The following is a 14,061-nucleotide window of genomic DNA, read 5'->3' on the forward strand; positions in this document are numbered from 1 at the left end:
ACTGGTGTGGAGGGTGACCCTGCGTCCCGATCCACCACGGGCGGAGGAACCAAGACTGTCTGATCCCTCAGTGCAGGTGGCGCAGACAGAGGAGTGTCCACATCAGAATCACTCACCCCTGACACATGGACTTGATGCTCATCCAACTCAACATGGACGTCAGAGTCGTCATCAAGGCTGGACTCATAGGCAGCCAGAGACAAGATGGACTGTAGCACTTGGGGGTTTTCGTGGCCTACCACCCCACGACCCCCACTAGTGCCGGGTTGATGTAGTGGTAACATCCCTGTGTCTGGCATGACAACACCATCCTCCACCTCCATTGCGTCATCACCTGTAAAATAGAGAGAAAAAAGGTCACTACACATGTCAGAAGCACACAACACACACACACACCGACAGCAAATGCATCAGGCAGACATGCGACACACAGCATATAACCTGGCATGCATGCTGGGTCAACTTTGAATTGCTTCTGTGATCAGACCTGTTGAAAGGTGGCAGTTTCCATGGAAGTGGGTCTATGCAGTGCAGAAAACGAGGAAGTCCAGTTCCTGCTTACAGAAAGGCTTCTTCCTCGACGTGCAGGAGGTCATGGCTGTGTGTGGGGTCCCAGCCTGTGCTGCAGGTGCAACCTTCCTCCTCTTGGACTGTGGCGCAGACCCTGGCTGGCTAATGCCGCCCTGACCAGTATGGCCAGTGGGTTCGGTGGATTGAGCCAAGGGAGTGGCAGGTGGAGGGATGACCAAAGGCCTGACTTGTGTCAGTGGCAGCTGGGTGCCCACTAATGGGCCCTGCGCAGCAACATCAGCTGTGGCAGGGTCATTGACCGCAACGGTCCTGGTTGGCAGACTCACAACCGGGGTGCTGTTGGGTGCATCTGCCCCTGCACTTGCCAACACCCGGCTGTTCGGGGCAGCAGATGACATGACTGTCCCAGGGACACGTGTCTTGGTCTGAGCAGCCCGGCATGCCCCTATGGTTTCCCCCCCTGGCCTGTTGGAGATCTACCAAGGGCTCTTCAAGTGCCAACGCAGCCTGCGCCGGCAGACCCCGAGCCTGGGTGGCGGTGTCCACAGCTGCACCTGCAGCTACCACTACCCTTGGGCCCATGGCAGTCGATGGAATGGACTGCCGGGTCACACGGGCGCCAGTGCCAGATGCAGAAGCTGCATCCCCCGGAACCAAAGGGGGTGGTGGCATGACTGCACCGACATATGGCACAACATTGTGCTCAAGTGGCGCACCCCTGCCTCTTCCCCCTCTGTGGCCGCCCTGGACACCCTGGAGTCCCCCTACTCCCTGGTCACCACGGCCACGTCCCCGACCACGCCCGCCACGAGGAGTACACCCAGCTGAGGCGCCCCTCACCTTTGGTGTCCTCCCAACCATGGCACAGATGTAGTAGTGCCGGCACAGATGGAGTGGTGACAATGGGAGGTGTACACCACAATTGACCTGGGCAATTGGGGTGAAGGGGGTGGGAAGCAAGATGTTAACAGCCCCCCTGCACCTGCAAGGCTGTATGTGACCCCGGTGATGTAGTGACGGGTCACGCAATGCTCAGGCACCCCAAAACTGCAGTAAAACCGTGCACGCAACCCTGCAGCCTACGTGCGTGGATTCAACCTCCCGCAGTATGCGGTGGCACCCAGTAACACGAATAACGCGTACGCGTGGGACACGCAGGCTACTATGACATCGAAAATGGGTGCGATACACAGGGGCACCCGCAGTGGTAAAAAGAGCGTGTGCGACTCACCGTCTGACTAGCGCGATGCAGAAAAACACGCGTAGCCAATACCCCCGCCAAAAGAAGAGATACGTCCTTGATAGCTGTGAAGTTGTGATGGCGCGCGAAACAACAGGAAGCAGCAAGACACGTCGGTCTCCACGAAAGGCACGTACAGCGAACCTTTAATGCGTGCTGAGGGAAACGCACGCGCACGTCACGTCACTTACGCGCATGGGCCCTTTCCTCGTATTACACGCGGACGTGCAGTTTTTCACGCGCGCTGAAATGCCCATGCACGCCTATGCGCGTCACGTCACAGGGGCGCTTGTACTTGAGGGGCCTTCTGTCCAATGAAATTGCGTATGCGTGCAGACGCGCTTACGAGCTAAGGGCCTTTCCTCGAATTACACGCTGACGTGCGGAATTTTCACATGCCAAATCACTCCGTATCAAGCTGGCCACGCGTAAGCACACGGAAGACCACGCTCCTGCCCAGAAGGCCGAACTACTGCCCCCAGAGCCCCGAGCACGCTCCCACCTGCTGCTGCCTGACTGCCTGCTGCCCACGTGCCCTGCCATTTGCTGCCTGCACATCAGCCAGGGGTGCTGTTGCTTTGACCACCCCTGCTGGAACCAAAGACTCCCGACTGGGATTCCATCGCTCCACAGCCCAGCCCCAGGACCCAGTTGCCCACCCACTCCTGCCTCTGGGGTTGTCATGTCGGGCACTGCAACATCTGGCACCACTGACAACCCCCGGCCAGAGAGGCAGAGGGGCACCAGCTTCAGTGCCACCGAAGTTGGTGTCCTGGTGGAGCAAGTCCTGGGGCAGTATGATGCCCTCTTCGGAAGTTCCCGCGCCGACAAGGAAGGACGGACTCGGATCTGGACTGACAATGTGACTGCCATCAAACCGGAGGGGGTGGAAGTCTGCGACTTCCAACATGTCAAGAAGCGCTGGGAGGACTTCAGGTCCAGGACCCTGAACAAGGCCCGGCGCCAGTTGAAGGCAGCGGATGCCAAGGGGCGCCGGGGCCACTTGTCAGAAGATCAGATGAGGGTCCTGGAACGCATATCCCCAGCGCTCCACATCCAGGTCCTTGAGAGGCAGGCCCGTCTGGAGTCGAGCGGTAAGTGTACATGCATCCTGATTGTGAGCTGTGCGTGTGGTGATGTTTCAGTAGTGTGCAGGTTGCACATCTGTTTGTATGGGGTCAAGTATGGGTGGGGGTGTACAGGGCCGTGGGGCTAACACATGCGAGGGCTGTAATGTGTGAGACATGGATGGTGCTTGTGTGTAGGCTTGCATGCCAAATGCAGTTGTGTGGGCACACATGTTTGGATGAATGTGTATGTAAGTAGACATGTCCGTGATGTCACGCATGTATGTTGTTTTCAGCTGCATGTATCAGCACTGTGTACATGTGCATTTGTGTGTATTTGAAAAGGGTGCAACAGTGATGCAACATGGATGCATGTGACAGCGGGATGTGGAAGCCTGATTGGCAGATGTGACATGGATGCCCATCTGAACACTGCGACACTTGGCAGAGGTGTACACATGCATGCAAGTGTGGTGGTGTGTGTACATGTGTGGTGCACTTCCTGTGTTGCATGTGATGTCTGGCTCAGCTTTGCCTGCTCATGCTGTTGTATGGATGGTGCTGGCAGTTGCAATATGGCTGTGGTATGGCTCATGTGTGCGAGTTGAAATGACATGTGTGTTGGGGATTGTGATGGCATGTCTGAGGTTTGCCAATGCCACTCATGTACAACTGTCATGTGTGTGTGTGTCCATTGTACAGTGCCCTGATGCCCGTGTTTTATTTCTCCCTGTCTGCAGCGTCAACTGATGAAGAGGGCGGAGAAGGTGCTGTGGAGCACAGCGGCGGGGATCCCACCGCCAGCCGGAGACGCAAGGCCCGGCTCCCCTCCCATGTTGTCATCTCGTCGGGGAGTGAGGAGTCCGGTGCCGCGTCCAAGGCCGCAGCTGCCGGGGAGAGGTCCAAGAGGCAGAGGTTGGAGTTGGACTCCTCGGCAGCAGAAGGGGCAGCTGGGACCCCACAGGGCCCAACGGGGGAAGATGGCACGGAGTCATCCAGGTTGGTGGGGGGTTTGGTGGAGGAGGAGGCCGTGCAAGCAACAGAGACGGGGTCTGGAGGTGGGGATCCCACTGGTGCTAGTGGTGCAGTGCAGGACCAGGGACAGGAGGCAGCACAGGCCGCCGCAGAGGTGCCTGTGTGCAATCCTGTCCCTGATCCTGTCCCTGCATCATCTTGCACCAGCAGGGATGCCTAAGTCCAGACCCGTTTTCAGGCAGGGGATGAGCAAACGACAACTGGCCTTCCTCTGCCTGCGGACGTGTCTATCCGGGTCTGGGTTGAGCCTGTCCTGACTGGTGTGGCGTTGCGTCAACAGGCTATGCGAGGTGACCTGCAGTCTTTTCATGAGGAGACTGCACGTCATCTCGAATGGCTCGTTGACCACGTCAGCCTGCTGGGACAGGTCACCCAGGCCGGATTCCTCCGTTTGATGGGGCTTGCTACGACCCCCTCCTCAACTGAACCCCCTACGCGCCAGTCGTCCTCCGTGCCATCTTCCCACCCATCAGTCACCTGGGTGCCCTGTGGAGCTGCCTCTGACAGTGCGGCCGGGCTGGTGGAGGAGGCATCCCTGCCACAGTCGGGAGTCGGACGTCCAGCAGGGGTGGCCACATCAACTACTGCACCCCAGCCGGCGGAGGATGTGCAGGCAGCAGGAGGCAGTGCACGGGCAGAGGCACAGCAGCAACGTGGTGGGAGCCATGAAGGCTCGGGCCCTTCAACATCGGAGGGGCAGGCATCGGCCGGAGGGGAGGAGGACCCAGGACAGAGAGTGTCTTCCGTGTGGCAGCGGTTGGGCCACGCCAAAGATGCGGAGCGGCAGCAGGCGGAAGAGGCACGGCTCACAATGGTCAGAGCGGAGAACTCCATGCGGAGGGCCCTGAGGCGGGCCGAGTGCCTCGAGGCAATCCGCAGGGGGTTGGAGGTGGACACGTCGATAGCCCTGCAGACCCTCGGGCCATGGAGGAGGACCGCCTCCGGGACATTGAGCAGGAGTTCGATGATGCCCTGGCCCGGGACATCCAATAGTGAGCCGTCAGACTAGCCCGCTGCCCTTGTACATAGTTATGTTGGTAGTGTTAGGTTTCCTTGGTTTTTTTATTTATTTTGGACCTTTTGGACATTGGCCACATTTTTGTATATAGTTTATTTTATTAGTTAGTGTTGTTAGATAGGTTTCATTTCTTTTGTTGGGATAATGGACCCTGGCTTGTTCGTCTGTACATAGTTCACTGTTGGATTTTATTTTTCTTTCACAATGTACCCATGGAGCAATGGCTTTCAATTATTATTTCCCATTGGATTTTCTTTTGTGGACAGTGACTTTGGACACCATTACTTTGGATTATGATTTTTGGTTTTGCTTTTTTTCACGGACATGCTTCTTTTCATTTTTGTACATTCCCATTTCTGTTTCTTTATTCTTGAATCTATTTATGTTTCCTTTAATACATATTTTTTTATCGAACTTCAATGTGTAGTATCATCTCATTGGTTTCATGCATATCATGATATGGGTTTTGAGATTCACTGACACCCATTGGGTGTATGTGAGGGACATGTGTTTGTTTCGAAACTTGCAATTGGTGTTCTGTCATGTAATTGCCAATTATGAGTGGGTGGATGCAATACTCGGGTGGGTGTTTTGCATTTGGAGGCTGACCATAGGGACCAGGGATCTAGATTGTGATGACATGTTGGCTGGGGAACATGAGTTGGGGCCTGCTGGCAGGTGCCCCACAGTGCTGGGGGGTGGGGGTGGTGGGAGACATGGGTGGGGGCCTGCTGGCAGGTGCCCCACAGTGCTGGGGGTGGGGGTGGTGGGGAACATGAGTTGGACATGGGTGGGGGCCTGCTGGCAGGTGCCCCACAGTGATGGGGGGTGGGGGTGGTGGGAGACATGGGTGGGGGCCTGGTGGAGGGTGCCCCTGCACTGCTGGGGGGTGGGGGTGGTGGGAGACATGGGTGGGGGCCAGGTGGAGGGTGCCCCTGCACTGCTGGGGGATGGGGGTGGTGGGGAACATGAGTTGGACATGGGTGGGGGCCTGCTGGCAGGTGCCCCACAGTGCTGGGGGTGGGGGTGGTGGGGACATGAGTTGGACATGCGTGGGGGCCTGCTGGCAGGTGCCCACAGTACTGGGGGGTGGGGGTGGTGGGGACATGAGTTGGACATGGGTGGGGGCCTGCTGGCAGGTGCCCCACAGTGATGGGGGTGGTGGGAGACATGGGTGGGGGCTGGTGGAGGGTGCCCCTGCACTGCTGGGGGTGGGGGTGGTGGGAGACATGGGTGGGGGCCTGGTGGAGGGTGCCCCTGCACTGCTGGGGGGTGGGGGTGGTGGGAGACATGGGTGGGGGCCTGGTGGAGGGTGCCCCTGCACTGCTGGGGGGTGGGGGTGGTGGGGAACATGAGTTGGACATGGGTGGGGGCCTTCTGGCAGGTGCCCCACAGTGCTGCGGGGTGGTGGGAGACATGGGTGGGGGCCTGGTGGAGGGTGCCCCTGCACTGCTGGGGGGTGGGGGTGGTGGGAGACATGGGTGGGGGCCTGGTGGAGGGTGCCCCTGCACTGCCGGGGGATGGGGGTGGTGGGAGACATGGGTGGGGGCCTGGTGGAGGGTGCCCCTGCACTGCTGGGGGGTGGGGGTGGTGGGGAACATGAGTTGGACATGGGTGGGGGCCTGATGGCAGGTGCTCCACAGTGCTGGGGGATGGGGGTGGTGGGAGACATGGGTGGGGGCCTGGTGGAGGGTGCCCCTGCACTGCTGGGGGGTGGGGGGAGACATGGGTGGGGGCCTGGTGGAGGGTGCCCCTGCACTGCTGGGGGGTGGTGGGAGACATGGGTGGGGGCCTGGTGGAGGGTGCCCCTGCACTGCTGGGGGCGGTGGGGAACATGAGTTGGACATGGGTGGGGGCCTGCTGGCAGGTGCCCCACAGTGCTGGGGGGTGGGGTGGTGGGAGACATGGGTGGGGGCCTGGTGGAGGGTGCCCCTGCACTGCTGCGGGGTGGGGGTCGTGGGGGCCTACTGGCAGGTGCCCCACAGTGCTGGGGGGTGGGGGTGGTGGGGGACATGGGTGGGGGCCTGGTGGAGGGTGCCCCTGCACTGCTGGGAGGTGGGGGTGGTGGGAGACATGGGTGGGGGCCTGGTGGAGGGTGCCCCTGCACTGCTGGGGGGTGGGGGTGGTGGGGAACATGAGTTGGACATGGGTGGGGGCCTGCTGGCAGGTGCCCCACAGTGCTGGGGGATGGGGGTGGTAGGAGACATGGGTGGGGGCTTGATGGAGGGTGCCCCTGCACTGCTGGGGGGTGGGGTGGTGGGGACATGGGTGGGGGCCTGCTGGCAGATGCCCCACAGTGCTGGGGGTGGGAGTGATGGGAGACATGGGTGGGGGCCTGGTGGAGGGTGCCGCTGCACTGCTGGGGGGTGGGGGTGGTGGGAGACATGGGTGGGGGCCTGGTGGAGGGTGCCCCTGCACTGCTGGGGGGTGGGGGTGGTGGGAGACATGGGTGGGGGCCTGGTGGAGGGCAACCCTGCACTGCTGGGGGTGGGGGTGGTGGGAGACATGGGTGGGGGCCTGGTGGAGGGTGCCCCTGCACTGCTGGGGGGTGGGGGTGGTGGGAGACATGGGTGGGGGCCTGGTGGAGGGTGCCCCTGGTGGCTGGGGGTGCAGGGGGACACGCGTTGGTGGGCAGTAGTGCAAGTTGACATGTGGGTTGGCTGGGGGGCATGGCCATGGTGGATGGGGTGCCTTCAGGACATGTGCAGGGTAGGCCCCTGTGGTGTGAGCCACCTGCAGGGGCCGTGGAGGGTGTAGAGGGAACACCTGGGAGGACCCACAAGTGCAATTCACGTGTGGTGCTCCCTGCGCACCCCTGTAATACACGTACCCTGATGGAATCGCGTGTGGAACTTCAAGCGCACCCCTGTGATACACGTACCCTGCCGAAATCGCGTGTGGAACTTCCCGCGCACCCCTGGAATACACATACCCTGCTGACTTCGCGTGTGCGACTTCCCACGCACCCCTGGAATACACGTACCCTGCTGATATCGCGTGTGAAACTTCCCGCGCACCCCGAAATACACGTAGCCAGGACATTCGCGTGTGGAACTTCCCGTGCACCCCTGATATGCACGTACCCTGCTGATATCGCGTGTGAAACTTCCCACGCACCCTGAAATACACGTAGCCAGGACATTCGCGTGTGGAACTTCCCGCTCACCCCTGATATACACGTACCCTGCTGAATTCACGTGTGAAAATTCCCGCGCACCCCTGATGTACACGTACCCTGATGGAATCGCGTGTGGAACTTCAAGCGCACCCCTGTAATACACGTACCCTGCTGAAATCGCGTGTGGAACTCCCCGCGCACCCCTGGAATACACATACCCTGCTGATATTGCATGTGAAACTTCCCGCGCACCCCGAAATACACGTGGCCTGGACATTCACGTGTGGAACTTCCCGTGCACCCCTGGAATACACATACCCTGCTGATATCGCGTGTGAAACTTCCCAGGCACCCCGAAATACACGTAGCCAGGACATTCACGTGTGGAACTTCCCGCGCAACCCCGAAATGCACGTACCCAGCTGAAATGACGTAAGGTACTTCCCGCACACCCCAGTGATACACGTAGCCCGCTTGCCATGCTGGTACAGGGTTAGCGCAGCCCTTTGCGCTGGATTGGGGATTTTGATGGCTTTTCCCTGCGCGAGAGGCATTCTTGGGGGCGTAACTGGCGCTGCTGCAGGGTCGCTGCGCCACTGTGCGCCACGGCTGGTTTTGGTAGCTGGTATCCATGAATACGCTGTGCGCGGAAATGGGTTTTGGCACACGTGGCTTGCGCAGGGATTCGCACGCGCACACTGTGCGCCAGCCGCATGCGCCACTTGTGCGCTGAATTCTATGAATTACCCCCATAATGTTGTATGTATTTTTAGGGGATTTGCCTTTTATGCTGTGTGTAACAGAAGACATCAAGCTATTTATGTGTCCTCTTTTGAAAACTGGTCTAGGGAAGCCAAAGTGACATTTGGCATAGTATTTGCCTTTGTTTATGTTTTTGGAAGCGTAAGACTTGTGTGTGTTGGTAACTATCTGTGGTTTCTGAAAGGATGTCATAGGTAATGTATTTTTCAATAAACTGTAAAACAGTGGCGTTACTATCATGGCCAAATTCAGGAGCATCTTTTCTCCACAAAGGCATGTGAATGGGTGGTGCTCCTCTGGATTGATATTCTTTTCCCCAAAAGAAGTGTTGCACTTCTCTGAGTGGACGGCTAGTTTTATTGCAAATAAAATGCAGCATGGCAATGAAGTGATGGTGAAAGTACCTTGATACACTGACAGGGTCAAGAGAGAGTTCTCCTAATGTTTTTACATCTATTCCGTCTTTATTTTGGTTTGCAGTGCGTAAGAAATCGTGCAAGTCATCCCATGCATACTCTGCACAACTTAAAGTAACAAACCATGTTGGTGGGCCTAGGTTCCTTAGCATACAACGTACATCAGCGTGATGTCGGAACCAGTATTCTTTTGTGCCACGTATGTTTGGCATGAGATTTGTGATACTTGACTGCAAAACCTCATCTTTGACTTTTATTTTGTGAAGCAGTTGGGTAGCGGATATGTTTAAAAAGTTAGAGCCTTTTTTAATGTGTGTGCAACTCCATAACATAGAGTTGCTAGTTAACGTTTGAAGAGGAGGTGGAAAATGCATTCTACATTTTGTCTGAATCTGGGGTCTTTAGAATACATTCTTAAAGAACGATATTCTGATGCACTAATTTGTGCAGACCTTTCATCATATCTTCCTCCTTTTCCTGTAGGAAAGAGTAGAGGAAAAGAACGTGCTTCTACACTTTTCCCATATGCTCATTGGGGATACTTTAGTTTGATGCATTTGATATGTTTCTAATGCGTCGTCAAATGTGTCTTTGGAGTGTAATGGGTGAATTGTATACTGGTCTAAAATGTTGGCTGCAGTAACAGGATCTACACGTTGAGATTGGTCAGTTGCTGGCGAGTCTTCAATAGCTTGTGTGGTTCTCTTAAGTTTTCCGCTATATTTATATCTTTGTAGTATTCATTGTTTTCTTTTAGATATTGTAGGGCTGGTCTAAATTTGTTTAAGTCGACTAGTTGTTGCCAAATTTGGTTGTCTTTTGTTGGCACACCATTAACTAGTACAAAGATTAATCTATTGGCCATTGTACTCCTAGGGTTTGTACATTTTCTTTTAGATCTAATGGCGAATATACGACTTTGCCACAGATGCCCTTTAGTTACTTGGATGGAGGTAATTTGGCTGATTTCGGTTGAAAACGTATTATAGATTGAAATGGGTACACTGTTTGTATAATAATGCTCTCATACAAGTTAAGCTGTTGGAGAGCTTTCAGAAGTCGGAATATTTCTAAGATATAAAGCTAATTGGAACCATTGGGATTCTTCATTGTCTTCTATTTTGTAGTCTAAATCTACTATTTTTGTGCTCTTTTTATAAAACCTTCTGCGACAAGAGACACACATTTGGTCTGGTATTTCAGCAGATGTGTTTTGAAACATAGCTATTTCTTTTTTGTATGTCTTTATTAGGACATTGGTATTTATGAGGTTTTTGGTAATGTTTTATAAAGGCACAGAATTTTCAAAGTCACCTTTAGTTCCAAAGTATTTGCGTTGGATGTGCTCTATTTCTTGAAGCAGTTGTTTGGCTGCTCCATGTAGGAGAATGTTATTTAAATGTTGCAGTTCTAGAGCAGGACGTTTTGCGTAGTATTGTCGTCAATGAACAAGATTCTGTATAGTAGAATGGTGTGGTGCCAACATTTTGATGTGGTGGAAAGTGCTTTTGCAAGCAGTTCCTAAAATGCAGGCTAATGAATGTCCTTGCAGACCAGTGTGGCTGCACTCTGACCAGGAATCTATGGTTTGTAATGTTTTCATTTTACTTTCGTCTTTTAGTTTCATGTAGTTATTGAGGAATTGTCATAAAGATTTAAAGGATTGATGGCCTACATGAAACCTTGAGCTGCATTTCCATTTGTACACTGGATGGTTTTTTTTGGATCAAAGGGGCATTTGGTTCAAAATTTGTTGAGGACTTTCTTTCTATGAGGGTTTCTTTTGCCATAATGGTGTGTTCCACCATGTCATACCCTCTACCAAATTGTATCTATGGCAATTGTTATTTTTTGTTCTTGTTTATAAGTTTCTTCATTGAAGTATGGTTCTGTGCTGCTTGTGTGAATCAATTCACCATCACAGTAGTTTGAAAAGGTCTCTATATAGACAAATCCGCATGAGCATGTTTAGAAGTAGTTTTTGGAATGTATTGATTAATTTAGTTAGTGGTTTCATTCTGTTTAAAATTAATATAAACAATGTCCTCTTGAGTAGAAAAGCGCTGTCAATTAAAGCTTGCAGGATTAGTCGCCTGCGGTAGTTTTTAAGGGTAGAGCGTTATTTTTCAGATGTTTTTATAAGATTGTTAAGAACTCTATGTTGGAACATTTTCTGTAGCATCATTTGTTTGGATTACTTTACTGTGACTACATTAACACTGTTAGATAGAGGGTTAGGTTTGTTAGTAGGTTTGCTTTTCTTTGTACATAATTTGTTGCTTTTAGTGTTTGCAAGAGGGGCATTACCTTTTTTAGTCATGGATGGTTTAGTTTTGTTGACTGAGGTTACTAGCTCTTTTGTTTTAATGTTTTCTATACATTGTTTTAGAGGTGGGTGGCTATATGGTGTAGTTTCAGTCTTATCTGCTCTATTTTGTCTTTCTTTTCTACAGAGTTGCTTTTTAGTAGGCATTTTGTTGTGTCTGTTGGGAAAAGAGAAAGTTTGCATTGGAAATGTGTGCAATGTATATGCAGACATGGTACATGGGTTTGTGGGTGTGATTGTAGCAATGAAAAGAGTGCTGTTTGATTGTGAGGGGATATATTAGGTGTTGTTGGGAAAGTTAGGTAAGAGTCTACAGAGGTGTGATGGTGTTGGGTTAGTGAGTAAGGGAGTGGTATTGGTGTAATGGAATCTGTAGGGTGATTGTGCTGTTTTGAGCAACAGAATGGGTTTTGCAATGGTGGTGTGTAGATGGGGATAGTAAGAGTGTGAATGGTGGAATATAATGGGCTAGAGTGAAAGAAATGTTGGTTTGAAAAGAGTAGTCTGGGGTAATCTATAGTGGAACTGTGCTGCTGTAATTATATACATACATTTTTTCGGATCACATACTTAGTGACCAAGACGTATGTTGGTCTAGACTGATGGCCGGTGATAGATCCTCGTGGCAACTGGCCGCCTACAAAATGTTGGACTATATAAATACTGAACTTCTTAGCAGGCCAACGCTAGCCTAATGGTGCCCAAAATGACCTGCGATGCTCCCGAATCTCTCTCATTCACCATTCATCATCGGCTGCGTCTCCTACCCTCGTCCAGTTGCAGTCTTCTTTTGGCTTCTATCTTCTTACCGCCACAGCTAGACTGAAAACTAAATGTCTTCTTTTTGTAAAAATCTTATTGATTAAAACAAATAAAAACAATAAAAAAATTATATACATATACATGGTACATTAATGTACTTACTTTGTTGGATGAGAAGAGTATTCGTTTTTTGGTTGTTGATTTCAGTTATGCGCTTCTTTCCAGTAATTGTAAAAGAAAGTTAGTGGGGCTATATGGTAATGGCAAAGTACTTTTAGTAAGCAAGGTTCATATTTATAAAGGAAGGAGGAGTTGTGAGGAAAAACAGTTAATAAAATTGGTGGACGTTTAAAAATGGTTGCTTTGAGGAGCATATTCATAAAAGTTAAGAAATGCGTATGTGCATTTATAGAAGCTCTGTAATGTTTTGTAAAAGAAGAAAAGTTAATGTAAAAGATTTGCAGTACACTTTTAAATGGCAGTTGGTGTGTGGACGTTTAATATATTAGGAGTATATGCATACTTGCCAACATGATGCATTCTAATCTGTAGGTGTTTATGTAGTCATAGATCTTTTGTTTGCGCTCTGGGACTTGAAGTTCCACTTTTCTCATTGTGAAAGTTGGAGTACAAGTCACAGAATGCAGAGAAAAAAGTAGGACTGAATGAGCAGCTGAAGATTGGAATGGGTTATGTTAGGAATTATACATGTACTGTCAATGTATTAAACTGGCACACACTGAGTGCCAATTACAAATGGTGTACACATCCATTTTATATGCTTTTACTTTCTTTTATGAAAAGGTGACAGTGCTGCTGTAAATGCAGATATGCATTTTGTAACTTTCTTCAAAATGCTTCCAAAAACAATGTTGAAAAGCACAGCATTTTAAATGTTTATTTATTTGATATACATGTCACAGTTTTGAATCTTGAAGTTCAGTCGTGTTTTTTTCTTTGCATTCTGGGACTTGTAGTTTGAATTTTACAATGGGAGAAGTGGAATTGGAAGTGATAGAATGCAAAGGAAAAACGAAAGACTTAATAAGCACGTATAGATTAGAATGGGTGATCTTGGGATGTACGCATGTGCTGTTAACATATTAAACTGGCAGACACTAAGTGCCACTAAAAATGGTCCACAGATCTATTTTATCTGCCTTTCCTTTATTTCATGAACCAGTGACACAGTGCTGCTATTCATGCACATATACATGTTTTAACTTTCATCACAATGATTGTAAATGGAAACTTTTTGAAGTGCAGCGCATAGTAATTGTTTGCTTCTTCATGTGAGCAGGCAATGAATGCTGCAATGCATTGCATCTGCTAGAGTGGTTAAAAAAGAGAATATGCTGATTGAGAAGCATATTACATGGTATGTAGCAGGAACCCTCTATGTGTATATATTTATGAAAGAGTTGAAGAAAACATTTTTTAAAAATATAAGCATACCTGTACTATGTTTGGTTAGATAAAGATCTTATTGAATCTTGAAATAGAAATCTTGGACAGTTACACAGTAGTTTTTGATGCAGATGCCTTTCACTAACAGGAGATATGTACTCTGAGAGTTCAAGTGTACATCTGAAGTGTTGAACTGAGATGACAGTGTTGGGTGTAGAGGTTTTGGATGCGATTGGTGTATGGATGTATGACTGTTTGAAAGCAGCTAATGAGGGAGTGTTGAAAGCATGGAAGTCGGAAGGGTAGAAGGGCTGCCCCTGTACTACGTGGTCGACGGACACTGCGGTAGTCTGCAAATGGCACATGCCACATCCAAGTC

This window comes from Ambystoma mexicanum, chromosome 10 (assembly GCF_040938575.1).
Source record: "Ambystoma mexicanum isolate Mex_15411 chromosome 10, UKY_AmexF1_1, whole genome shotgun sequence".
Lineage (NCBI taxonomy): Eukaryota > Metazoa > Chordata > Amphibia > Caudata > Ambystomatidae > Ambystoma > Ambystoma mexicanum.